Source organism: Phasianus colchicus, chromosome 1 (genome assembly GCF_987193195.1).
Source record: "Phasianus colchicus chromosome 1, bPhaCol1.hap1.1, whole genome shotgun sequence".
NCBI lineage: Eukaryota > Metazoa > Chordata > Aves > Galliformes > Phasianidae > Phasianus > Phasianus colchicus.
In genome coordinates this window covers 36,466,733-36,492,499 of record NC_143436.1, presented here as the reverse complement: position 1 = coordinate 36,492,499, position 25,767 = coordinate 36,466,733, and the positions used below count along the sequence as shown (strand labels likewise).

Genomic DNA, 25,767 nt, shown 5'->3' with positions numbered 1-25,767 from the left:
AAAACATTACTGATGCTAACAGGAAACCAAAAGTATCTTCAGGTTTCCAACAAGAGGCCAAAGCACCTCTTTGCACTTAAGCAGCCTCCTCCCTGGCCTGGTGACAACACTGTCCCTGCAGCAGCACTCTCTAAGGGGATCAAATTCCAACACACATCACTGCAGTACTGAAATCAATGGAACTGACATTTCAGAACTTTTCTCTGAATGAACAGCAGACCTGACAAAGGCCTATCTGTAGACATCCACCTTTAAAACACCAGTCCGTTTCCCCACAAAGCATTAAATCAGACTTTTACTATTGTATTCAGAACACACAGACAACAAACTGAAGATAAAGCCATATTAAAAAGACATATTAATTATTTGGCCCAGTTAACGGCAGGTGGCTTCCCAAAATTTCCTTCTTTGATGTTGCCATATTATAGTGATTCATATCACCATACCACCCAAAGCCACTTCTCTTTAATTGAGAGTTCCAGCAAACTGATGAGACATTTCTGCTACCCTGGAAAGAGAAACTCTGAACTGCAAGACCCGTGCATCCCATCTTAGATTAAATGAGAGCAATTCAAATTGCAAGGTGTAACCAGTTCCAAAGACAGTCCTAGGGGACACCCAACATAAAGATTAGTTACTAGGCAACTATTTTACTGCCAAGATGTAATGGTCCTGAAACCACCACAGCATAAAAGCCTTCACAGATGTGTCTGCAATCACCCCAGTTAGCTTCATTAAACTGACAAGATGCGAATAAGATTTCTGAGCATTCCGTATGTGGTTTAGTTTTCAAGAGACAGAAAGATGTTTCAAGTATTACTGTTTAGTAATACAGTTTTCTGAGCCTCTTAAATGACTTGTTTCATTGTACAAAGCAGGTAACAAATAAAAAATGACTGACCTTCTATTAGTAGACCTGCATCACTACGGAATATAGATAATTCCTCTGTGCTACTTCCTTCCTTCCTTGTTTCCATTCCAGTACCTTGAAATTAACAGATGCATCAATTTCTTTCCTGACTGGTCTACAACACAGCCAGTTTTGACGCCAACAGGAAAAAGGAAGGAAAAAGATAACCCCCCAACATTTATCTCCTCCTTTTTGATATTAGAGTAGGCTGTAAAATTCCCTCCCTCTGCAATGTCTTTTCCCTTGGCAATGCAATCAAACTTCCTTTTGTTTCACAATCTATAATCTGATTACAGAAAGGGAAAGGTTGTGGTGACCTGCAGGATAGCATCAGGATTGAGACACCACCTGGCTAAGGTATCAAGAACAGGGCAGAGGTTACAAAGAAAAGGCTTTGTGAAATGAGAAAAGTGTAGCCAGGTAAGAGGAAAGGATTGACATGGTAACAGCAGAGGGAAAAATGCCGGGTCATGGGTACCAAATGTAATGCTTGTGAAGTCTTTAAGTTTGGCAATATTCTTCTGTGAGTTTGAACAGAGATTAAGGAAAAACCAAGGCTGAAGTCTTTGAGCATTGTAAAAGCCGTATTACTTGGGGAAAAAAAAAAAAAGGCAAAAGATATTCTGTGATTGAACTGTGATGCTGACTCTATGACAGAATGAACAAACATCATTTTCAGGCCAAACTGCACGAGGCTAAAAGGCTGATCCTCTAGAGCAGCTAAAAGCATCTTGCCAAACACATACGTATTTGCACGTGAGTGATTTTATAACAGCCATCCCTCTACACTCACACTATTAAAACTTCTCTGGTTGTATCAAGACAGCCATACATGAAGGCAATATCAAAATCCCTCCCAGGAAGCTGGGGCTCTCATTTCATCAGCAAAAGCAGAAGTATACAGCAAAATACAGCTGTGTTCATGAAGGCCACAGGAGCAGACAACATCTCAGCTACTGCAGAAAATCCTTGAGCCTGTGGGACACCTCCCTTCCTTCTTCTGCGTTTAATACGCAGGACATTATAACCTACGAAGTACAGCCAGTGTCACACAGTACCTGGGCTGGAGCACTCTCTGAACTACAGATGGCACCAAGAATACTCTATCTGAACACCAAGCACAGAGAAGTGGTGTCCAGTCCGAGGAGCTGTGGGGTATATGAGGATATCAGCATAATCAATAGGCTCATGCCTGAAAGGAAAAAGAATTGAAAAAAAACTGCAAAAGCAACTTATCCTTTTTAGCATTGCTAAACCAGTATTACATTCCATACAAAGTTTGCACAGAGACAGAACAAGTTAACCAGATATTTCTCTGCCTGCAGGATGCAGTGCACTTAAACCATGCTGTGAAGCACAGGCCGCGCTGGCACCACAGCGGCTGTGCAAATGAGCCGTGACCTCCTTGAAATGACAGCACGGCTCTGCAGGCTGGAGTTTGGGACATGCTGGCCCTGGCCTCTCCTGGCACTCTGCAGCACAGTTTATGGCTCTCATTGGAAGGTTTTCAGTACACAGCATTGCAACTGCATCAAATTTTACACCAAAACTGTATTTCCTTCCTTCTACCTCCTGAAAGAGATTAGGATTGCTCCAAGTTTCCTTCTCCCTGTTACTTCAAACACTGTGTTTAGGTGGAGCTACAGGATCACAGCTGTGCTAGTCGAGCAGGGCCAAACACCAGCATAGTAATTTTGCTTTACAGACAGATGCTACCATCATTAAGGTCACGGAATCACAAAACAGTTTGGATTGAATGGGACCTTAAGGTAATCAATTCCCAACTCCTTGCCATGGGCAGGGCTGTCACCCACCTGCTCAGGCTGCATCCAACCGGGTCTTGAACATCTTCAGGAATGGGGCATCCACAGCTTTTCTGCTCAGCTGTGCCAGGGCCTCACCACCCTGAGTAAAGAATTTCTTCCTCACACAGATCTCCTCTTAGTTTAAAACTGTTCCCCCTTGTCCTATCACCATCAGACCAAGTAAAAAGTCAGTCTCTTTCCTGTTTATAAGCTCCCCTCAGGTACTAGAAGGCCACAACGAGGTCTCCTCAGAGCATTCTCTTCACCAGGCTGAACAAGCCCAGCTCCTTCAGCCTGTATCCAGAGGTACTCCAGCCCTCTCATCACCCTCGTGGCCTCCTCTGGACTCACAACAGCTCTGCATTTTTTTTGTGTGTACTGGGGATCCCAGGCTTGGACACAGTACTCCAGACAGGGCCTCACAAGGGCAGAGCAGAGGGGTACAATCCTCTTCCGCCCTACTGGCTGCCCCTCTTCTGATGCAGCCTAGGATACAGTTGGCCTTATGGACTGCAAGCACTCACTGCTGGCTTGTGTCAAGCTTTCTGTCCACCAGAACCCACCCATGGTGGTGTAGCTTTCTTCTCCAATGTTTTCCTTTAGCCCAACACTGCAGCACAATATCCCATGAATGTTTCAAGCATTGTATTTACTACTATTTAAATCCACAAAACACAACATACATTAGACAATCTTGAAGTGGCCTTATTTTTAGGTTGTTGGTACAGCGATGTTACAGAAATGCAACAACAACAGCACACAAGTGCAATTCACGATGAACAACATACCTCAGAAGGACTTCCTATTGCAAGAATAAAGAGCTGTGCTTCCACCTTTCACATACACATGCTCCCCAGATAGACAACAGCACATGACTTCAATAAATAGCTGTCGTGAACTTTGTTTAAATCACAAAACAACAACTTGTGCACTTGTCAGTTCCATTTGCAAACAAATGCTTCATCATCAGCGAAAGTTACTGAAAATATTTTAAATATTTCTGTTTATTGGGTTTGAAAGCACTTTGTAGATAATTAGTTTCACTCTTAACGGTGCTGCCCTAGTCCCACACATCCCACACACACGCTGTGTCCCACTCTGGCACACCAATTGCCCTGAGCAAGAGCAGCACTCAGCAGCACCAGGAGCAAAAACAATCGACCCCAAAGAGTCACCCAACAGCAGAGGACACAAGGAGGAGAACAAATGAGCAAAGTATCTTTGCAAAAGAGTTTTTGTAGCAAAGTGGAGATCAACTATGGAGACAGAAAGAGAAGAAAGGATGTGAATAAATAAGAAGGCCTCACAGTAAAATGCTTAGTGTCTAATTAGAAAACATCAACGTGAAACAATCAATAAGGCCATTTCAATCACTCTATTCTACTTTTCTACAACCTACTCATCAAGTTGAACACTACACACACAGTTAGTCTCTCTGAAGTCAAATGACAAAGAAGTACATCTGAAGTGCAGTTGGTACTTGGTACTGTGTTCAGTGTGGGATTGGGGCCAATCTCTTCAGGGTGTTTTAACAGCATAGCTGAGCCTATTCCAAAATTAAAATCTCAATATTACGTTGCTTTGGGGAAGTGTAAAAGAGCCCATTTCTTTTCCCTTCATTTTTCCTTCCTCTTGTTTTAAGCATATAGCAAGGAAGAAAAATTCAAAGGGAAAAAAAGAACAAAAATAACTACAAGAACAGCGTCACGGTCTGAAACTCCCTGGTAATAACATTCCCCACACACACGAATTACAAGAAATGCTGGTTTTCACATTAAATAATACAGCACATTCTTTCACAATTGAATGGTCACCCACATAACTGTCTTTGGCCAGGTTCACTAAGGCTTCTTCAGCTCCAACGCTTACTTAAAATTCTTCACCAAACACAGCAGCCTTTGCAGAACACCTGTATTTATCAAGCAAAATTACAAAAACCTAATTGCATTTAGCATGTAAAAGTACAGTTGCAATTACTTCTCCTAAGGCAAACCTTTATTTAAATGTTTTACAGATGATAATGCAAGAACACTTGATGTCAGATTATTGTTTCAGTACTGTCTATGCCACTCCACGCACCTATTTCTGATGATGGATCAGGATAGCATTTTGCTCAGCAGTTCTTAAGAGGCACTAGCAATATTTAGATGGCAGCCAAAGAAAGAAGCTCACTTTCTAAAGTCTAAAAGCAAAGGTCTTCTAAATTCAAAAAACCATGCCACCATGCAAGCACCTTTATGAACCAAGCTACACTAAGACTGATTGGTGTGCAATATATTAACAGCTGTTCCTTTAAGGAAGGACACATCAGAACACTCAGCGCTTTACATCAAATTTCAATATTACATATTACTATGCATGCTCTTCCCTTTTCCTGCACTATTTTACTTAGAATGAACTATAAGCTTCTAGGAACAAGGATCCGGAGCTGACCTGACTGATGGTATGTAATTATGATTAAAAGATTCCTGCACAATAAAACAGCCCCCATGATGCTCTCAAGTTAACGTTGGGGATAACACGATAGTTACATAAAGTATAAAAATATTATACATATTTTAAAACTTTTCCCAATTAGCATCATCCCCAGGCTGCTTCATATTCAAATTCATCTTGCTACATACTTGTTGGCACTTGTCCCTTAAAAAAAGTTACTGTAGCTATATACAATAAATAAATAAAAAAATACAAATTGACTAAAAATGATGCCTGGTATAAACTCTAGTTTTGTACGTTTCTCAACTTCTGAATACACCTTAACTTACGATGCAGAAAAAAATGTTTTGGAAACTCAATACAGTTTCTTATAATTTATTTAATAAAATAAAAGTGTAAAGGAAAAGCTCACACTAAGATACAAAGATGTCTAAATAAAAGTTGGCTTTTCAGGGTCGCTTTGAGTTCTATGAACAAGCCCTATCCTCATTTTCACTAACTTCTGAAAGTACAAAGATACAAGGAAAAAAAGCCAAAAACCACTACGACTGCATCAGAAGCAACAGGTAGGAAAAACAGCTGACAGTATTGCAGTGCTAGGTTTCTGCTCCATACCAAAAGGCACATCTTCCCTCCTTCATTCACTCCCTATGGATACAATGTAAGGAACACAGCTTCTCTTTCTCTGTATGAAGTGAGACCAAAAAAAAAAAACCCTTAATATAAAACTATTAACTTGCAGAGACATCAGTTCTGCAAGCCTATGCTAATAGGTGCTCAGCCTGTAGTAAAAAATGCCCAGAGCTCTGATCCACTGATAGAAAGGGGCACACTCCTGGCCCTGGAAACAGACTCGCTCAAAGATGTTGAGAAATGATTTCACTGCTAGGAAGAAGGCAGAAGGCTAACTTTGGACAAGGCATGTATAGAAATAAGAGCAAGTCTAGAGCAAAGTGACAGGACAGATTTCAGGTTTTTCTCCTGTGAAGTTTCTCTTACCTCATTCTGCAGATCAGTCCCAACATACCTCTTCTATTGTGAGTTAGCAGCTTATCAACAAACTCATTAGACATTACTAGTGACATGGAAAGCAAAAGGATGTTTCTGCCCACTTGCTTTTCCTGGCACAGCACTCACCTTAAAGTGGGTACCAAAGCAGAATAAAAATGCAGAAATGGACGTGTTGTGCAAAAGTATGCTTTCTACAGTTTCAGAAAAAGGCATCCTTCATCTTGACTCAGACACTCTCCAACAGATACTCAGTGAGGTATTTGCCACATTGCAAACAGATGCACGTCTCTCTTCAACACCTTTAAATGAGTTTGTGATCCAGGATCTTGCTTTGTCTATGAAATGTTCTGTGACCTCCAAAAATCAAATTTTCTGAGAAGGACCTAGAAGAGCAGTAGCTTCCTACACAAGGTTATGCTGGAGAAAAGCCCAGCAAACTACCTGAAAGATCTCTTTAGAAACTAGTTCCTGTCTCTTCCTGACGAAGCAGTTCTCTTTAATTCAACCGCCTTGCTGGAAATCAGAGATAATTGTTAGAGCCTAAGGCAAAGCTTGCAAGTTGTCTAGCAATGAACACTGAAAAAACGACTTTCCAGATTTATTGGAGCAGAGTCTGCCAACCAACTTCTCCACTTGTTCTCACAGTAACTCTGCAGCCAGTTCACAGGCTGGCAGGATCTCTTTATTTATTTGCTCATTTCCCCATCATACATACACTTGCACTGGCTGGCCACTGTTTGCCAAGAAGCTTTTATGAATGGGGGGTAAGGGGGGGAAGAAAAAGTAAAGCTCTTTACAGCAGCCATGATCATAAATTTTCTGTTCAAACATGACTGCATCAAAGCCACTGCTTTGCAAGTTGACATTTCACTCAGAAGGCTAACACCACAGAAGTACACTGGATATACATCGTTCTTCCCTAACATCTTCCTAGAAGAAGCTGGCACCTTGCATAACTGCTCGTCTTTTACTTCAAACTGAGAAGAACACACCATTTTCCTAAACAATCCATACCATCCAAGATCTTCATTTCTCTTTTATTCCCAAGATATTTTTCAAAAATCTCTCCACTTAAAGTTCTCAACTTCCTACGCAAAATACCTTTCACAGGCTATAACAGGCAACATGGGCATTCCCAAGAGGGGTAGACAGGGAGAATAACTCTAAGAAAAGGTTTATTTCTCACCCCATGGAATGGTGATCTGAGACACCAGCTGCAAGAAATGAAATCACATCAACAAAGAACAGTTTAAAGAACCTTCAATAGCATTTCAGGAGACACCCTCTGGATCTAAACATCAGGGGACAGTCCGATGGGAAGGTCCTAAAAAAAGAAAGCTAAACAATGCCAGATCAAAGGTTAACGATGACATTACTTAGAAAGTGCCTCCCGTACTTTTCAGCACCTCAATAACACAAAGTGTTTGCTTCACTACCGTGCCTCTTGGAACAAACAAAAGGCAATACTCTCAGTCTCCTGTCTGGACACAAACTAGAGGTATGTTTATAAAAATATAATACTTTTAAATTCTGTATCTCCCTTACTTGACACTCTGATCTTGAGGACAGGATCAGACCCTTCTACCATGGCTAGGGATATCGTGGCCTGTTCTCTGCACCATTAAACTGCCACGGTGTGATTTGACATTTTTCAGAAGAAGGAGAGTTTGAACTGTTGTAAGAAGAATACACAACAAAGAAGATCATTTGAGGACTATCTACTGAAATCAACAAGAAAGCAAAACGTAGTAAAAGAACTGTAGTACAGCCACACTTTTGTATTATATATCATTTGTTTTGAGGCATACTGTAAAATGGTTCCCTGATTCTATAATGTGTACCTGATGGCATCATGTCAGTTTTGGAGAGTGTCTTTAGCAGTGCTCACATTTGCAAATCAAGAATGCAATTATAACTGCAGAATTTAAAAACTGGAAGTATTCCAAAAGGCTCTAGACTTCTCTCTAACAGGGGAAAGAAGGCAGGATGGGGAGGGACCAAAAACCCTCACCACCTTCAAACGTATTATCTGTAACAAAGAGAAACTAGAGACATTAGTACTCAAATGAAATCTAGTGAGGCTGATGCTTAACACAAGAAATTCAGCTTTTAAGAAGAACAGGCCCATCAAAAATCTTCAAAAACAGCTGGAACATTAAGCTCAAAGTTTCCACCAAAGCATGAAAGATCACAATCTTCTTTAATTGGCATAATTACTACTTAATGCCATTTAGAATGGCTGCAGTGTATAAATAAATAAAAAAAAGCAACTTTTTAAAGTAAAAGTTTTCAATTAAATTCAATTAAACTACCCATACTTCTCTTTCAGAGTAAAGCATTCCTAAATTATGACCAAACATCCCAAGATAAAAGCATAAACAAATGGAATTGTTTCAGTAGTTTACTCCTTTGAAGTATATCATGATTAACATGATTCAGTAACATGAAGTATATGGGAGCAATATGCTCCTGCTGCATTAATATAGGCTCCCCTAACCGCTTCCATATCAACCTCTTTTCAGAAAATGAGACTTCTATCATCATATTCCTTATTGATCTAGATTTTAAAAAGTTTTTACAATAGAAGTTTGCGGTGGGTTTATCAGTATTAAGCACATTCCTACAGTCAGAAATTCTAATGGAGCAGATCCTCCCGGAAGCCATGGTAAGGCACATGGAAGAGAGGGAGGTGAAACATGGCTTCACTTCAGGGCAGGTTTTGACTGACCAATCTTGTTGCTTTTCATGATGGCACAACTGTGTCAGGAGACAAGGGAAGAGCCTCTGATGCCATCCATCTGGACTTCAGTAAGGTCTCTGACATGGTCCTTCTTAACATCCTTCTCCCCAAACTGGAAAGATACGCATTTGATAGGTGGACTGTTTGATGGATGAGGAAATGTTTGATGGTTGTGAAATTGAACCCAGAGAGTGGTGGCCAATAGCTCAATGTCTGGATGGAGATCAGTGACAAGTGGTGTTCCTCAGGGGTCAGCACTAGAACTGGTGCTATTTAATATCTTCATTAATGACACTGACAGTGGGATCAAGTGCACTCTCAGAAAACTTGCAGGTGACACCAAGCTGTGTGGTACATTTGACATGCCCGAGGGACAGGATGCCATTCAGAGAGACCTAGACATGCTTGAGCAGCAGGCCCAGGAGAACTTCATGAGGTTAAACAAATTCAAGTACAAGGTCTTGCACACGGGTTGTGGCAACTCTTGCTATCAGTACAAGCCGGGGGACGTAACAACAGAGCATAAACCTGCTCAAATGGACTTGAAAGTACAGGGGAATGGCAAGCTGGACAATGGCAAGCCAACAATGTCAGTTGCAGCCCTGAAAGCCAACCATACCCTAGTAGCATCACAAAAAGCATGGTCAGCAGATTGAGGGAGGCAATCCTGCCCCTCTCTACTCGCCTGGAGTACTGCATCCAGATGTGAGTCTTCAGTACTGGAGAGATGTGGATGTGTTAGAGTGAGTTCAGAGGAGGGCCACAAAAATGATCCAAGGGATGGAACACCTCCCTTACGAGGACAGGCTGAGAGAACTGGAGCTGTTCAGTCTGGAGGAGAGAAGGCTCTAGGGAAACCTGGGAGCTGCCTATCAGTATCTAAAGAGAGGTTGTAAGAAAGAAGGGAACAGACTCTTTACCATAGTCTGTTGTGATAGGACAAGGGGAAATGGTTTCAAAGTAACAGAAGAGAGATTTTGATCTGAGATAAGGAAGAAGTTTTTAACAATTAGAGTGGTGAGGCACTGGAACAGACTGCCCAGAGAGGTGGTGGATGGCCTGTTTTCGTAGACCCTCAAGGTCAGGCCAAGGGGACTCTGAGCAACCCAATCTAGCTGTAGGTGTCCCTATTCATTGCAGGGGAGTTGAACTAGACCTTTACTAAGGGTCTCTTCCAACTCAAATGATTCTATGATTCTAATAGCTCATTTAAAGAATATACACACACACACCCCCCCCATAAGGATGAATCTAAACTCTTCTCAAGCTCTGTGATTCTTGAGTATGCTACACAGAACTTGATATGGACAGACAAAATTTCAACTAAAAAAAATGAAAAAGAAGAGAGACCAGGCAGCCTGACGTAGAATTGTGTTCAGACACAAAAGTCAGTGATAAGAACTCTACCTAATTTTTTAAAGGAGATTTTTATAACCAAGGCTAGTACCTTAGGCTAACTTACTGCTGTTAGTGTCCTGACCCAGTGATGGCTTTTTCACAATAAATCTAGAGATAAGCACATTTGAGTACACTGAATTGTTTACTGAACAAAAATTACATGGTTCACAAACCTTTTCTTCCGCACGTTTTACACTTAATCTAATTAATGCTATTTCAATTCTCTAAACCCAAGCACAAAACTGTAACTTGAAAATATTTATAGCCAAAACTGGTGATGATTTATATATGTATGCATCTGCAGGGGGGAAACACAAATGAAGCAGAGTTTACAAAATTATGCACTAACATTACACATCATTATAAAGTTACACGTTAAAATTTTACTACATTTCTCAGCCAAAAGGATCTAAATGCATTTTATAAACTACGGTCCATAGTTTCCCAAGACAAAGAAGGCTTAGGAGGAAAGATCCCAGAGGCGCTGTGCCTGAGGTGGGTGCAGCAGCAAACAAACCCTAATTCGATGCAGGCCCTCTGCTGAGGAGGACAACAACCACAACACAGAGAACGAGGAGAAGAAAGGAAGAATCCAGAACTGATCCGTTACAGGCAAATATTCCAACCGCAGTCTAATTTGTAATCTCAACAAACACTACTCTCACAGTCACAAAGAGGAAGCGCTCAAAAAACGCTAATCCCGTAAGACTGCTGGTTACTACACATTGGGGAGGACCTCATTTATTTATTTAAGATGATTCAAAAGCTTCACAATCACAGAATCACAGAATGGCCAGGGTTAGAAGGGATCTCAAGGATCACGAATCTCCAACCCCACTGCTGCATGCAGGGCCACCAACCTCCCCGTTTAATACTAGACCAGGCTGCTCAGGGCCCCATCCAATCTGGCCTTGAACACCTCCAGGGACGGGGCATCCACAACCTCTCTGGGCAGCCTGTTCCAGCACCTCACCACTCTCTCTGTAAAGAACTTCCCCCTGATGTCCAACCTAAATCTCCCTTCCCTCAACTTAAAACCATTTCCCCTCGTCCTGCATTATCAACCCTTTCAAAGAGTTGATTCCCCTCCTGTTTGTAGGCTCCCTGTTGGTATTGAAATGCTGCAATGAGGTCACCCCGCAGCCTTCTTTTCTCCAGGCTGAACAAGCCCAGCTCCCTCAGCCTGTCTTCATAGGGGAGGTGCTCAGTTCCCTGATCATCTTCGTGGCCCTCCTCTGGACCCTCTCCAACAGCTCCCTGTCTTTTTTGTACTGGGGGCTCCACACTTGGACACAGTATTCCAGATGCCGTAACTGCTAGAGCAATAGAAAATGTATTCAGGCTGCTATGCCTGAGCACAAGTCCAGCACTGCTACTACCTATTTGTATAGGAAGATTTTAACCAAAACTTTGGGTTACGAGCAGAAAATATGGCTGCATTAGAAGAAAACAAAACCCTCCACCCTGACAGCTAGAACATAGAAAGGAAAAGCAATTCAGTCCAGCAATTCACAATGTCAGAACAACATTGTAAAGTCCAACCAAGTGAGGATTATCGATTATTCGTTATCTGTGTTATATTTGCATAACCAATTTGCTATATTTGTATTGCCACAAGTACAGTCTGGAAGAGAGGAAAAGGGTTCAGCACCAGTTATGCTGACTGCATAATGTGTGAAAGGCATGATAGCAGTACACACTGTTCAGTTACGCTTATTCACACAGAGAGTAGATGCTCACTTCTGGCATACATGTGTTTTCAAGGATACACATTAAATTCTTCCTCCCTCATCCTTCATTGGTCTTGAAGATGCCTGGCTTCCTACACCTTCTATAGCCAATGAAAGTAAGAAGAGCGAGATTTCACCTGAAGCAAAGAAATACAGTGCTGGAAAATACATGGAACAAATCTGGATTTTAAATTGATATACCAGAAGATTTATAGTCAAGTCTAGATATTAACTGCCTCACTTGTAAAACACAAAGAGGAACAGAAAATGAGTCATATATTACTTGAACATCTATCATGAAAGCAATGAAGATGTTTTTAATGCAAGTTAACACACCAAATAAAACTAAAATTCACCTCACTGGAGAACATTCACTCCTATTCTAACACTTTTTAATTGCATCACTCCTTACATAACTTTCCTATGCCCTGACAATTCAAGTATCTTCACTTGCAACAAAAACAGAAAAAAACCTCTACAAAGTGTGGTGGGATTGCAGGTTGGTTTGTTTTTGTTTTCTTTAGCTGTAGCAATGGCACTCACTCCTTACCTATGATGGTACAGCTCCCCACCCCTCTACTTTCCCGTCCATTTTCATAAGAGTCAGTAATCTTCCCACAGAACTGCAGGTCAAGCTTGCTCCTAAAATAAAAGCTTTCTTCTCAAGTGAAGATTCTTTTCAGAAAATGAAAAACATTGAAAGAGCAGAAACACTTTCAGAGCAAATAACTTGCTTTCGAAACCATATCATGTTTCAAAGTTAGGAATTCTGAAAACAACTCTATAATTTGATGTTAGAGCAACACTTTTGAACCACAGATTTTCTAGAAGTTTTCTACAGCTCTTGCTGTATTTCATATTCAGAGAACTGCTCAGCACTTACATGCATATGAAACATATATATGTATTTTTTTTCTGGGCCTTATTTAAATTGCCTTTAAATGCATTGCTTTGGAAGAAGATGCTATGACAGCATACAGATTTGGTTTTTACCTTTAAGAGCAGTTAAATTATGCAGGCAGTAATAGTTAGAAGCCACAGCTTGTAAGACCCCCATGTTCGTCCACCTTGCCCAACGACAGAAAGCATGGGCCTTGCATATTCAAATACTTCCTTTAACCATCTCTCAGACTGAACTCAAACTTATTATTTTTTTATTTTTTTTTAAGGCAGCTGAGACAGCTCAATCACTTCTGGATGTTTTTAAATTGGATCACATTCCACGCACCCTTTCTCACCCAGCCAAGAACAGTTTAAAACCTGCCAGGGCACTACAGCTGTTACAGGCTGTGCAGCAGCGCAGAGGAGGTCAGCTCCTCGTCCTGGTGCGTGCATCACAAGGGAGAGCTGCTCAAGGCTGGCCCAGCTGCAGACCCACCCTGCTCGCACAGTACGCAGACAGACATACAGGATTTCACAACTTCTCCCTTCTGTGACACCACCTAACCAGTACAGCTAAGGACACTTCATCCTAGGACTGAGAGAGGTGAATTCTCCTAAAAATCCTGTGAGCGCCATCAGGGACACAGCTAGGGTGTAGGCTAGGAGTCAAGTAAAAAGAGGAACTAAGAAGTCAGAACAGGAACAGAAAAAGAAACAGCAGTGAGAAGGCAGACGTGCGAGATGCGGTTGGCGGGCAGCCCCGGAGATGCAGCCACTACAGCATGTGTAGCTCCAGAGCTTGGAGCCGTACCCACCATTGCTGGATTTCCTCAGCCTCCTGGTGTACGGCCAAGTGACCAGGGATCACTGTCAAGATGTGCCTCTGTCTCCTTATAATTAATAAGGCAGAGGACTACAGAAAGAAAACAATGTGTCTGGCTAAGATGTTTAAATGTCACATATTATATTGATTTTAGGCCTGCCTCAAGACCTCTTTTTTTTTTTTTAAGGTAACATTTGGAGGGCCACACAAAGATTTCCATAAGCACTTTCTGCTTGAAGTAATTCAAGAGTCTGCGCAGAAGCATTAACCTTTCACAACTGTGAATGAAAGGTGAGGTATTTCTGTTAGGAAATATTAAGCACCCCCAGCAAGCCAATATCTCAGTTCCCTTTCCAGGAAGGAAACATTAATCTGGAATTTACTTCTGATTTTGGATTGTCTTGTCTGAAAAATGGAATTTAAAACCCTTAGAATCTATCCATCCAGTGAGTGAACACTGCATCTTGTCGAACAAATGAGGCCAAAGTCCCTTGGGAAAAAACAGCATTTGGTCAGAACACTGCAATAACACTATGCAGATGGAACCTGACTCAAGATGGGAAAGAAAACCTTCACTCCAGCATTTCTAAAAATCAAAGAACCTTGAGTCTGCAACTTTAACATTCATTTGAGCAAGGCTTTATGTAATGGCCAAGGGAGGGGTTTGTCTGAAACACTCAAATAAGGCTCATATAAACAGTACGCTACATCCCTCCCAGTTTATGACCTTATAACGTAGCAATACAGAGACTATGCATGAGGAAGAACAACAGAAGAATCCAAAACATTACTGCAGTTTGAGATTGAAAAGCAAAGGATGGTAGAAGTGATGAAAGAGGAAAAAAAGAACCAAAGGTAAAAGACGTAGAGGGACAAGAAAAACAACAATAAAAACCAACATAGCAACTCACAAGAAAACCACACAGAAGACTACAGAAGGCAGAAAAAGGACACAGAACTTCTGAGAACACAGGATACAAATAAAAGGGCAGCTGAAGTCTTTGGTGTTTACCTAAAACACTCATCTTCATATACAAATTAAGCTCATAGCATCATACACATATACCAGCACTTGGAGCACCTTCATCACGCTTGAAGGAACACAGCTCTTCCTCTCTCAGTTCATACAGTAAACCAATTTAAAGCTCCTTGCACTAAGTGAAAAAAAATGCAAATCTTTAATAGTTACAGTTTCAAAGCACGTTTGAAGTTACAAAAAAAGTAATTATTAAAAAATGAATACATAATGGATATATGAGCACTTCAGCAGCGTTACACAGATTTTTAACACTAACATGTCATACATTAACCCCAAAACCAATTTAACTCCTCATAACATGGGTATAATTACAAAGTATCACTACGAGTCTCAAGGGAAATATTGACATTAGTCATTTAGTCTTCTGTATCACTGATTTTTGCCAGTTTTATTCTGCAAGTTTTACAGTGGCCACAGAGGTCAGACTGCTAACAAAAGCAGGACATGGATGGCATGCACTGAACAACATGCCTTGGAATCCGCAAGGAATCCATTTCACCAGCAGCCCTCGATCTCATTCCAGGACAGCATGGTTACCCTGACAGGAGCGGACTGTCACTTGTAAGAGAAAAACAAACCAAGTGGTTCATCAGATGAAGAAAAGCAAATAATAATCATGTGGGCAGAACAGCAGTAAGCTGCACTCAGAGAGAAGCAGCACAACACGCAGAGGGATTTTTGCTTGGTTAAACAAGTCAAAACTTGATGTTTTCTGGCTTTGACACTACAAAGCATGAGGATAACTGGTTAGGCAAGACCACCATTCATTTTTTTCTGTTTCAGTTTTCGTGTTTAGCATTGACAACTGGATTAGGATAAAATGCTCTTAATGCATATCGATTTCAGAAGCTGAATTTCCAAGTGAAATCTGTCACTCTTACAATTTTTCCCTTTGCAGTAAGAACAGTAAGAGATATTTTAATGTGTCACTACAATTATTAATGACTAAGAGTTTCCACAGAAAACATGCTCACAACCCAAATATCCACACTTTGTAAAGATCAAAACATACCCACACAATTTCATGAAGTGCTACAGCAAGGGCAACGATAGAAGAACGTCAGCTCATTCTTACTCTATGTTACTCAATGAGAAGACCATCCATTCATTCTGCAGGTTGTAATTCAAAAGGACAGCCATTGAAGAAACTTGATGTGTGTCATGGATTCACCTGAGTTAGAGGGAAGTGGGGACACATGGTATCTTCCACAAACATCCAGAACTTTGATAGACAGCAAGTTGTGTGAGGAGTGTAAAATAGAGGCCTCCACCTGCACTCCAAAGCTCCTTGAAGAGCCCAGAATCAAAAAAAAAAAAAAAAAAAAAAGGCAGAAACTTTGCTCTCAATGAAGCAAAGCTGAACAACAACTTGACATCAAGCATCCTGCTCCTCACTCACACAGAGAGGCACAGGCAGGCCCCACGAACAGGAGGCCTTCCTCCCCACCAAGCGTTTAGGGGATGGCATCCCCAGGCCTCCACAAAGGGAGGTGCAGATTGCACTGGGCTTTTCCCTAACCCACAGGTCAGGACGAGAGGGTTCTCTAAAGATCCCCTGTCAATTGGAGAAGGCACAGCGTGACAGGCTGGGCAGCACACTGCCACGTACTGCCTCTGCCCAACCGTCCCACTGAACAATCAGAGTCTGATGTAGAAATAAGATTTATCCACACATCCAGAGAAATGCCCTGTCTATCCATCCAAATAGACACACATGCTGTTTGGCTTCGGGAAGGACAAAGTTAATCCATACTTCACTGAGGGTAACCTTCAGAGCGAAGCACAGGCCACTGGTGCAATAAATACCATGCATTACGATTATAATTATTCTATTTAATCTGTTCTGATGACACCTGTGGTTTGCAAAGATGTTTGAGGGCTGACAGCACTTCCCAAGCCCCAAAACTTTGAATCACTGATCTAGACACTGCTAGGAAATTAAGTTATTTTAATTGCTCAGATAAAAACAACCACCAAAAGCATCCACACTGTTCTATTTCTTCTTAAAATTGGGAGCTACTGAAGAAACTGTGTTTGTTGAGTTGTACGACTTCTTTCAGCCTTCATATCCTCTTCGATTTACTTATCTCTGAACCCCAGGAACCCTCAGGGAAGGAGAAGGACCTCATGAAATGAAGCACTTGGGATGGCTCTAGACAACGCTATAGAAAACTTTATAAACACAACATCAGAACAACTAATAAATGTCTCTCTGTTTTCGTCTCATATTTTCAGACTCAACTTTTGATCCTTTACTCTGTAGTTCCAGCTGTGCTCTTAACATAAAAATACAGTACCTGCTTCAAGAAGTGGTGAAAAATGAGAATCAAGCTGCTCTGCTAAAGCTGTAATTCTTGACACATCCAATTCCTGTCCCATAAATTATTTACATATGACAAGTCTGTTCTGTACAGGTGGCACCCCCCGGTCAGCAAGATATAATGCATTCTACCATTTAATTTAACAACACATTATTTGTAACCTGAATTCAATTCATAATTGAAAACGGAACAGTGGCACAAAAAGCATGACAGATGTCACACTAAAGAAAGCATAGAAAAGGCTACAGCAAGAGGCATCAGGTATCTAACAGAATAATGCCATATCTAAGAGAATAATGCCATTTGATTATAAATGTCACCTGAAATACTATTTTAAAAAGCCTGAGGTTTACTCCTGAGCATATTTTAAATGTGTCATCACAGGTGTGTTAATACAATTACTGTCTTTTCACATGTGTAGCATCCACACGTTTTCATAACCATTGCAGTCCCACTGCAGAGACAGATTACGTGAGATGCCTCAAAAAGTGCAACTTGTGAAGTGCATGCACCTGTGAGCAGGAATCCATCGTGCTTCTTTAAATTATAGGAAGAAATGTCTCAAGTACTACACAGCTCTTTCAAATTGGTGGTTCTCTCAGATATACCAAAATGATACTGCAGAACAGCAAATGGAGGGGAGTAACTCATCCAACTGTGCAAACCAGGTTGTTGGTATTCCTGAAACACCAGCAAAAATACTGTCTGGCCACAGTCACTGTCAGGGAAAATTTTTCAGATGTAAATATCCATGCTGAAAAAAATCAGGTAGGATGCAATTGTACTTCACTCTGCGCCGGTGGGGATGAAGCCTCTAGGTGCTAACAATACAAGAGGTGTTACATAAGACTAGGTGCTTATTTTTAGAAGCACATTACAAAATTAAGTACTGCACTGGAATCTGTTGCCGAGCCACGGACAGTTACATCAGTGCACACAAAGAACAACTGCTCAGCTGAAGCATTGTATGAGATGAGATTCCAATTGGAGTTCTCTCCTGCCAATCCCCCCAAAATACCCAACTAGCTGAGACTAAGCAAGTTTATTTGGATCTGCCAAAAAACCACTACTGATCATAAGCACAGACATTTTCTAGGAAGGGCAGAACTAATAAAAACTGGTTTCCTGCAGCTTTCTTCTTCTGTTGCTTAATATTTCTCCCACACCACGATGACCCTCAACTTCCTTCCCTTTTTTCCACATCTCTTCACAGAGTCATCTCTCACTCCCTCCTGCTCCAGGGAAGAGAGCAGTGGTGCAGACACTCTGCAAGTCTGCATGTGTTCACAGGCTGCAGAATCTGTCTCACATCAGCTCCAAGCGGCTCTTCTCCAAGAGGCTGCAATAATTTTGACACATTTCCTGTACCCAGTTACAATTTTATGAGGCTTGAAGGACCAGGCTTTGAAATCTAATTCTTTCTGATGAAAGTTTCCATGCACATAAGTTAAATGCTTAATTTCTGAGTTAAAAGTTAACTATGTGCACTTTATATACATACATTTACTTTTCTACACACACACTGATGAGTGGGAGGGACAAATGAAGCAATCCCACAAATCAGGGAAAAAAATGAGAAAAGCTGAATCAAAACTTCTTCAATGCTTGCCTTTTTTTAAAAAAAAGCACAGTACTGCAGAATGAAGTCAGCATGTATTTCCCTACATTCAGCTTCGCTCTTCTTTCCTCACCAGCTCTCCTTATCAACGGTCCTCTCATTGTTACCTATCTAAAAAATAAAGTAAAATTACAGCTAACTTCACGGTCACGTATCACAGTGTTCTTCAAAACAATCCCACATGAATACTGTCTCCCTTATTTCTTGCAGGCAGTCGTGAAACAATCCATTAAGCACATCCTACTATCAACAGATTTTACTACCGCTGTTTCTTCGCTCGTAGCCTACGCTATTCCCCTCCAGGCTCTTTGCTAATGACATTAATAGCATGGCCTGCAGACGATGCTTCGTCTACTGAGCTTTAAACCACACCTCACAAAAAGGTTCTGCTTTACAAACCAGATGCAGGTACACCCTGGCATACATGGGCCCAGCGTTGCTGCAGGCAGGACTGCACACACACTGATGGTGAGGCACAGTTGCAGGTGGCTCCTCACAGTGGCTCGCTCCTGTCTGCCAAGCAGGCCCATCCCCGAGCACCCAGTTCGAGACTTATCAAGCTCTTGCTATAAAAACAAATTTATTTTAGTATTAGGAACTGAGCCTACAGCCAGGACCCTAAAAAAAAAAAAAAAATCAGCCAGATTCATAAGAGGCATCTTTTAGAGTTACACATCCTTCAAAGAAAAATGAAAAGATTAGGATCATGGCTAAGGCCAACATTTTGCAAATTCCTTATTAAATCATAATGAAAAATAGTACTTGTCAAAGCATACACTGCTGAAAGCCACGGTACGCACCTACCTGAGGATAAGGAGAGCTCAGAAGAATACCAATCTCTACATTTTATCCCTCCAAGAAATTCTGAATACTTATGTCCCCAATGATGTCCCACAATATAAGTTCTTACATAAGAACATATGAATCCCTATGAATCAGAGTATATAAAACTCATTTCTTTATCTCCCAAAACACATCAGTCTGAAAGTGCCAAGAAGTTCCTCCCCAAAACGTTAGCTCCATATCACAACAGCACAGCAACCCAAATGTGCTTCGAATTCTCACCATGAAATAAAACAAGATACTGACTTATTCTAGGGTATAATGCTGACCTTAATAAGTTTGATATCGAAGAACTCGCACACTAGAAGTGTGCAGCCACATACATAAATCAACAAAATAAGATTTCAGTACAAAATACTGGAAGTATTTTCTGATGATGCTTTTGACATGTTGCAAAAAGTACATCACACAGCCAGGTATCAACAACAGTACTGGCATCACAACAAAGTCAACAAATAACTCATATTAAATGTTTTTTGTTTTTTTTTTGGTTGTTTTGTTGTTTTTTTATTTGTTTGTTTTTTGTTTTTTGTTTTTTTTTTACTGCAAACAATTCTACAGGTGAGCTCAACATGATTCAAGACACTTTCAGTGTTCAGAATTGTTCTTCAGCCCTTCAAACACTGGAGCCTTGCAGTTTTTACTTCTGTTGGAAAACCTTTCTGATTTGCGCTTCTCCATTCTCCAAAGCATGGCATACACCTTCCAGAAGAGAAAAGACCCACTTCTATATACACTCCTTAGCCTACTGGGTCATTACATAAGATAATTTGCTTCACAGCTCATTTTCTGCTTTAACATTTATATGCAACCTCCTCAGTACTTACATCACTACCGAATAGCAGAAGACACCAAGCACATCTGAGCAAGTCCCCTACACACCAAGGCAATGGAAGACAAGTTGGCATTTCTTTTTCCCCCATTTTTTTAAATTCCCTGACAACACTTCCTTCACAAGAATGGTTCTCAAAATTAGAACATGGAAAACATATTAAAAATAGATACAAAGAATAATCAGTACCTCAAACAAAGCAAAGTTTTAATGAGCTGAAGATGGGAAAATACTATTCCACTGAAACTTGAAGGAAAAACTCATACAGTCATATAGGCTGTATGACAAATGCACAGTCCACTGATAAAAGCATGACTTATTTTGCTCTAGGACAGGAATCTTCAGACAATCCTTAGAAAGAAAAGATAATGTATGATGATACTATGTTATCATTGTCAGCGTTACCAAGACAGCCTTAGAAAAACTTGTTTGCCACGAAGTTGCCTACAAAACTTACCATTAAGAGTTTATAATTTGTAACTGTTGCAGTTGTTTTAATATGATTAGTCACACGATTTCTTTTTGGTGCCTAGAAACCTCTTGTTTTCAAGTGTCTTTAGATTGTAAGGAAAAATGTCACTAACATAAAAAATTCTGAAATGTGTAAGGATAAAGAATACAACAGCCACCTATGGAATTTAGTACAGGACCAGTTAGTGTTTATAAACATTATTTTAAGTACATACACTAACTACTGCTGGTATCCAGCTCCACAGAACCCTTGAACCAACCAAGTGAAACACAGGAAAGCATTATGCCAGTGCTCCAAATCAGAACTCAGCTAGAAATGGGTTCCATTACTTACCTCTCACACAACACTTTGGGGGTAACTCCAACACACAGACAGCACCTCCCTGCCTCCACCGTTCAGCCCCCGCCGCTCTGTCTGCTCAGTGGGAGTCACACCAAGCGCCAGCTTCCGTTTCATCTCCCACAAACATAGCAGTGTTTATAGTAGTTTTCATTTTAAATAAACTATAGCTTTTTACAGGTCAGACTTCTACGTCCACCCATCGCTGATTTCAGATGCACAAAGAATCTGAAGGTAGAGCTTTGAATATGCTTTGAAAGTTACTGACTGCAATCAAAAAGAATTGTGAGATGGGGTACAGGATGATGCTGAAAATACCACCATGATGGAAAGCAGAAGGAAACTCTGGCATTGATCAGAAATTCATCAATAAGTACAACTCTCACAACATAGCTCACCACAAGAAGAATGTGTCTGAAAAAATTATTGATTATGATCGAGTTTTAAACATATTACACTGTGTAAAGAGTGGTCAAATACCGGAACAAGCCAAAAGGAAAAAGTAACACCCATGTTCCTGTACCACTGCTGATCACCAGGGCTACCTCAAGACATATTGAAGGAGGGCAGCACAGGGGGCCCTGGGGCAGGGGTCATCTCCATCTCAATCTGGGGCCCAAAGTAGCTCAGCTCTGAGCTAATACCAACTACCACCATACAACATGCAACTTTCAGCATAACAGTATAAATGAGAGATACAACATAAATTAAAAGCAATCTGAAAAGTTTACGGTCTTTTGTTATTGCTGAAATAAAAGCATAAAGACTGTAATTCTACACAGAAATCTCTTACTGATTAGCACAGAAACATAAATTTTGAATACAAACACCTCTGAAAACAAATTTCCATAAGGAAAACTCCAAACAACCCACTGTGCAATAATTTTATTTGACACAACCCCTTCTACATTGTTACAATGTTCCATAAAAGTAGATTGAGTTGTCAACATCCCAGCCCATGCCCTGAAAGCTCTGATGTAAGAGGTTAACTGTCAGCACACCAGTGGGTGCTTTCAAGTCAATGAGACTACCCACAAAGTTTCAGTTGTTCGTATGTTTTTACAGGAACCCAGGGCAGGAGACCAACGCAACACACAAACACAGAATATAGGTGCTGAAACACAACAGAAAACAAACTAAGAAAATGAAAAGAAAGACACTCAATCCTATGTGGGAAAGAACAAGAGAAACAGGTTGTTGGAATTGCTCTGAGATATTGGAATGAACTTCTAGAGAAAAACAGGTCTCTGCTACATGAGAAAAATTAGAAGAATGTTTACTTAGTTTGTTTGTTTATTTTTAAATTTACTTACTTGCACCTCAAAAACCCAGATGAAGCAAAGTCAATCCCACTTGAATTTCCTGCCTTTTGTCAAGAAGCACTGCCATTTGTGTATAAATTTTACTATTTATAATCATAATAAAAATAATTTCAAAGCTATCATTTAGAGGGTAATCCTTTAAATTTGTGCCCAAAGTACTACTTTGACATAATGGTGTCGTGCATCTATAGAAGATTTCTGCCAGTTTGTACCCAAGCTAACATTCAGAAATATACAACAAATACGGCAAGGATTCTGCCAAGAAGTTGAGAATTTTTGTATTTATATATGAACAAGATTTTTGTTTGTTTTCTTATTAAGTGCCTTTGAAATCTTATTCAACCACGTTATAGGTTTACAGGAAGAGATAACCCCAACGAAGTTAAGTAGCAGAACCTACCTGAGAACAAAGATTGGGAGCTTAGGTGCACTTCCTATGTATCCCATAACAAAGCAAGCAAGTCAACGTTTCCCTTAAGTTTCCAGATTGAATCAAAAAGGCAGGTGCAAACAACATATATTTTTAACTAAGAGTGTACTTTAAATTATGCTCACTTTTGGAGTCTTTAACAACTCTGCTAAAAAAATATTTCGCACCTCTTTGTTATGGCACACAACAGGTTTAGAAGTACAGTGAGGTTACAAACCCTGCAATGGTCACAGCACAGCCTGGCCCTTGCACCAATGCAGAAGTACAAAAACCACACAACGGAGGCTCAAAATGCAATAAAATTTCCAACTTCTGTCCAGCCAGAAATACATTTAGAAGGACAGCAAATACAGCAAAAATAGTTAATGAAAGCTACCACTGCCTGAGAGGAACGCACAGCTTTATAGGGCTGACATGAAGACCAAGGCTTCTAGGTGCCATCATGCAGCAAGGGACAACATGTTAAGCATCCTATTCTTCCCAGTGAATACTAATTCTCTACTCTCTTTTCAAGAGGACTCAAGTCATCTTTAATAAATTTCAATGATTGGTGGTTTTTTGCTAGTTCTTAACCAAGGGTTTTTGCTTTCACTGCTGGTAGAACTGACCCACAGATGGGTAACAGTAATAATGATGATTTTGAGAGTGACATTACCTTTCTGTAAGAAAAGCACAGAGCAGATTTACCTGCTAACAAACTCTTATCAACAGCTTCCTGAAAGCGAAACAGAAACACACTTGCAAGTCAGGTGGGTCACATCCTAGTATCAAGTATTTAAATCCCTTCCTAAGATTCGAAGCAGTTAACACCTTGAAGTTTTTTTATGCCAGCTGAATTATCATCATCAATAGTAGTTGGGCACTGAACACAGCCTTAAAGATTATGAAAGTGGACCTTGCAAGTTATGTTCCATTAAAACACTATTATAAGAGAACTCCAAGTACCCCAGTGCACACCTAACAACCCATACAGGTCCAAGTAGAGATGCCTTTGCAATGCAAACCTAAACAATTACTCCGCTTTTGCAGGTCTTTACAAGTTTTAACAGCCTGAAACAAATCCAAGTTTCCAGAAAGGCGAGGATTCCTGCAGAGTGCTGCGACAGCACTTCGAGCATCTCAACCTCCCTACCCCAGGCCAAGGGGCTCTGACAAAGCCCCCAGCACCACAGGGTCAGTGTGCAGGGGAGCAGGAACACCACCTTCACCTGTGCGAGTCGCATGCATACACACACGTGAACAAGAGTGAGACGCAGACAGTTCTGATTGTCTTCTAGGGATAACACTGTGCAAAGTTGGAAACAAGCTCTCTGGTGAAACAGACTTATGGCTGCTCCACGCCTAACGCCAGTTTTCACCAGCTCACATTAGAGAACCTCCAAAACAAAGTTACCTGCAACTTCATTGAAGAAAACAAATTACAAAGAAACCACCACCGCCAACAACACAGGAATTCCAACCTGTAGTACGTGCAAACAAACCCCTGCTTCTGTCAGGAACACAGCTGCAGCCCCACACCTCGCACTGCAGGCTCCCGCCCCGACCCACCGCCCCGCGCCCCCCGGGCCGGACCGAGCACACCGTGCACGGAGGCAAATTCTTGCAGGGGATCGCTCCGTTTCAAGTTTGTTTTACCAACACGTCTGAGGGAATACCAGAACCTGTTTACACATCACCTTAACCGCCACCAGGAGGAGAGCGTAAAAGGCGCACACACGCAAAAAAAAAGAAAAAAAGAAAAAAAAAAAAAGAAAAAAAAAATGTAATTTGTAAAAGGAAGCAGGCCGACGGTATCCCCGGCTCACCCCGTTTCTCACCCGGGGACTCGCTGGAGGCCCGGCGGCGCAGGCCGCGAGGCCGCCCCGGCTGCACGGCGCCGCCCGGCAGCGGGGCCCGGCGGCACCCGGCGGCAGGCGGCACAGGCCGGGCCGCACCAGCGCCGGGCCCGGCGGGAGGCTGCGGCGGCGGCGCGGGGGGGGTGGGGGGAACGGAGCCCGCGCGGCCCTCGGACGGGCCCGGCGAGGGAGAGAGGCGGCGGGCGGGAGCCGTCCCGAACGGGCCGAGCGGGCCGCGGCGGCGGAGCGACGGCCGCGGGGGATGCGGGGCCCGAGCGCGGCCGGGCCTCGGCCTCGGGCGGGCCCGGAGCGGCTCCCGGCGGCCCCCGCCGGCCGCGGGCGCGGAGGAGGGCGGGGGGCGGCGGGCCGGGCCGGGCCTGCGGCTGCGCTCCGGGCTCGGGCGCCGCGCGTCCCCCCCGCTCCCCTCGGAGACAAAAGCAAACGGAAACCCGGCGGGACGGCCCCGGGCCCGCAGAGCCCCGCCGCGGGCCGCGCCGCCGCCGGGCCCCCCCTCATCGGGCCGCGGGAGGGCTGCGGCGGGGAGCGGGGCGGCGGCGGGGGTCGGGGGGGGCGGCCGGGGCCGGACTCACCGCATGAATTTTCTTGTCCCGCGGATCCAAGATGGCTGAGTATCCAGCACGGAGGATGCTGGGGGAGCAACCTTTACCCTCTGACCCGGCCGCCGCCGTGACCCCGCCGCCGCCGCCGCTCGGCCCGCTGCGGCGCTGAGGGGCGGGGAGAGCGCCGCGCCGCCCGGCGCTGCGGAGCGACGCGGGGTTGCGGGGACGGGAGGAGGAGAAGGGGGAAGGAGAAGCGCGGCCCGCTCCGCCGCGCTCCCTCCGCCTCCCGCGGGAGACGCGGCCCGGCGCCCGGGGCCGGCGGGGCACGTAGGCCACGGGGCTGCCGCGCCGCTCCGCCGGGCCTGCGGCGGGCGGGAACGCGGGGCTGCGCCGCTGCCGCGCTCGGCGCCCATTTTGTGAG

The 25,767-nt window shown here is 42.6% G+C and overlaps 1 protein-coding gene across 4 annotated transcripts in view; it reads right to left on the bottom strand.

Moving 5' to 3' along the window:
• CNOT2 (CCR4-NOT transcription complex subunit 2) overlaps nt 1-25,529 on the bottom strand; it is a 93,048-nt gene extending 67,519 nt beyond the window's left edge. For 2 of the 4 annotated variants that reach the window (XM_031589471.2, XM_031589467.2), the window contains exon 1: nt 25,377-25,529. The gene's annotated coding sequence lies outside the window, so the exon portion shown is untranslated. The remainder of the gene's footprint in view (nt 1-25,376) is intronic. The other 2 variants (XM_031589468.2, XM_090138655.1) reach the window with 1 other exon arrangement.
• Between the last annotated feature and the right edge of the window lie 238 nt (nt 25,530-25,767).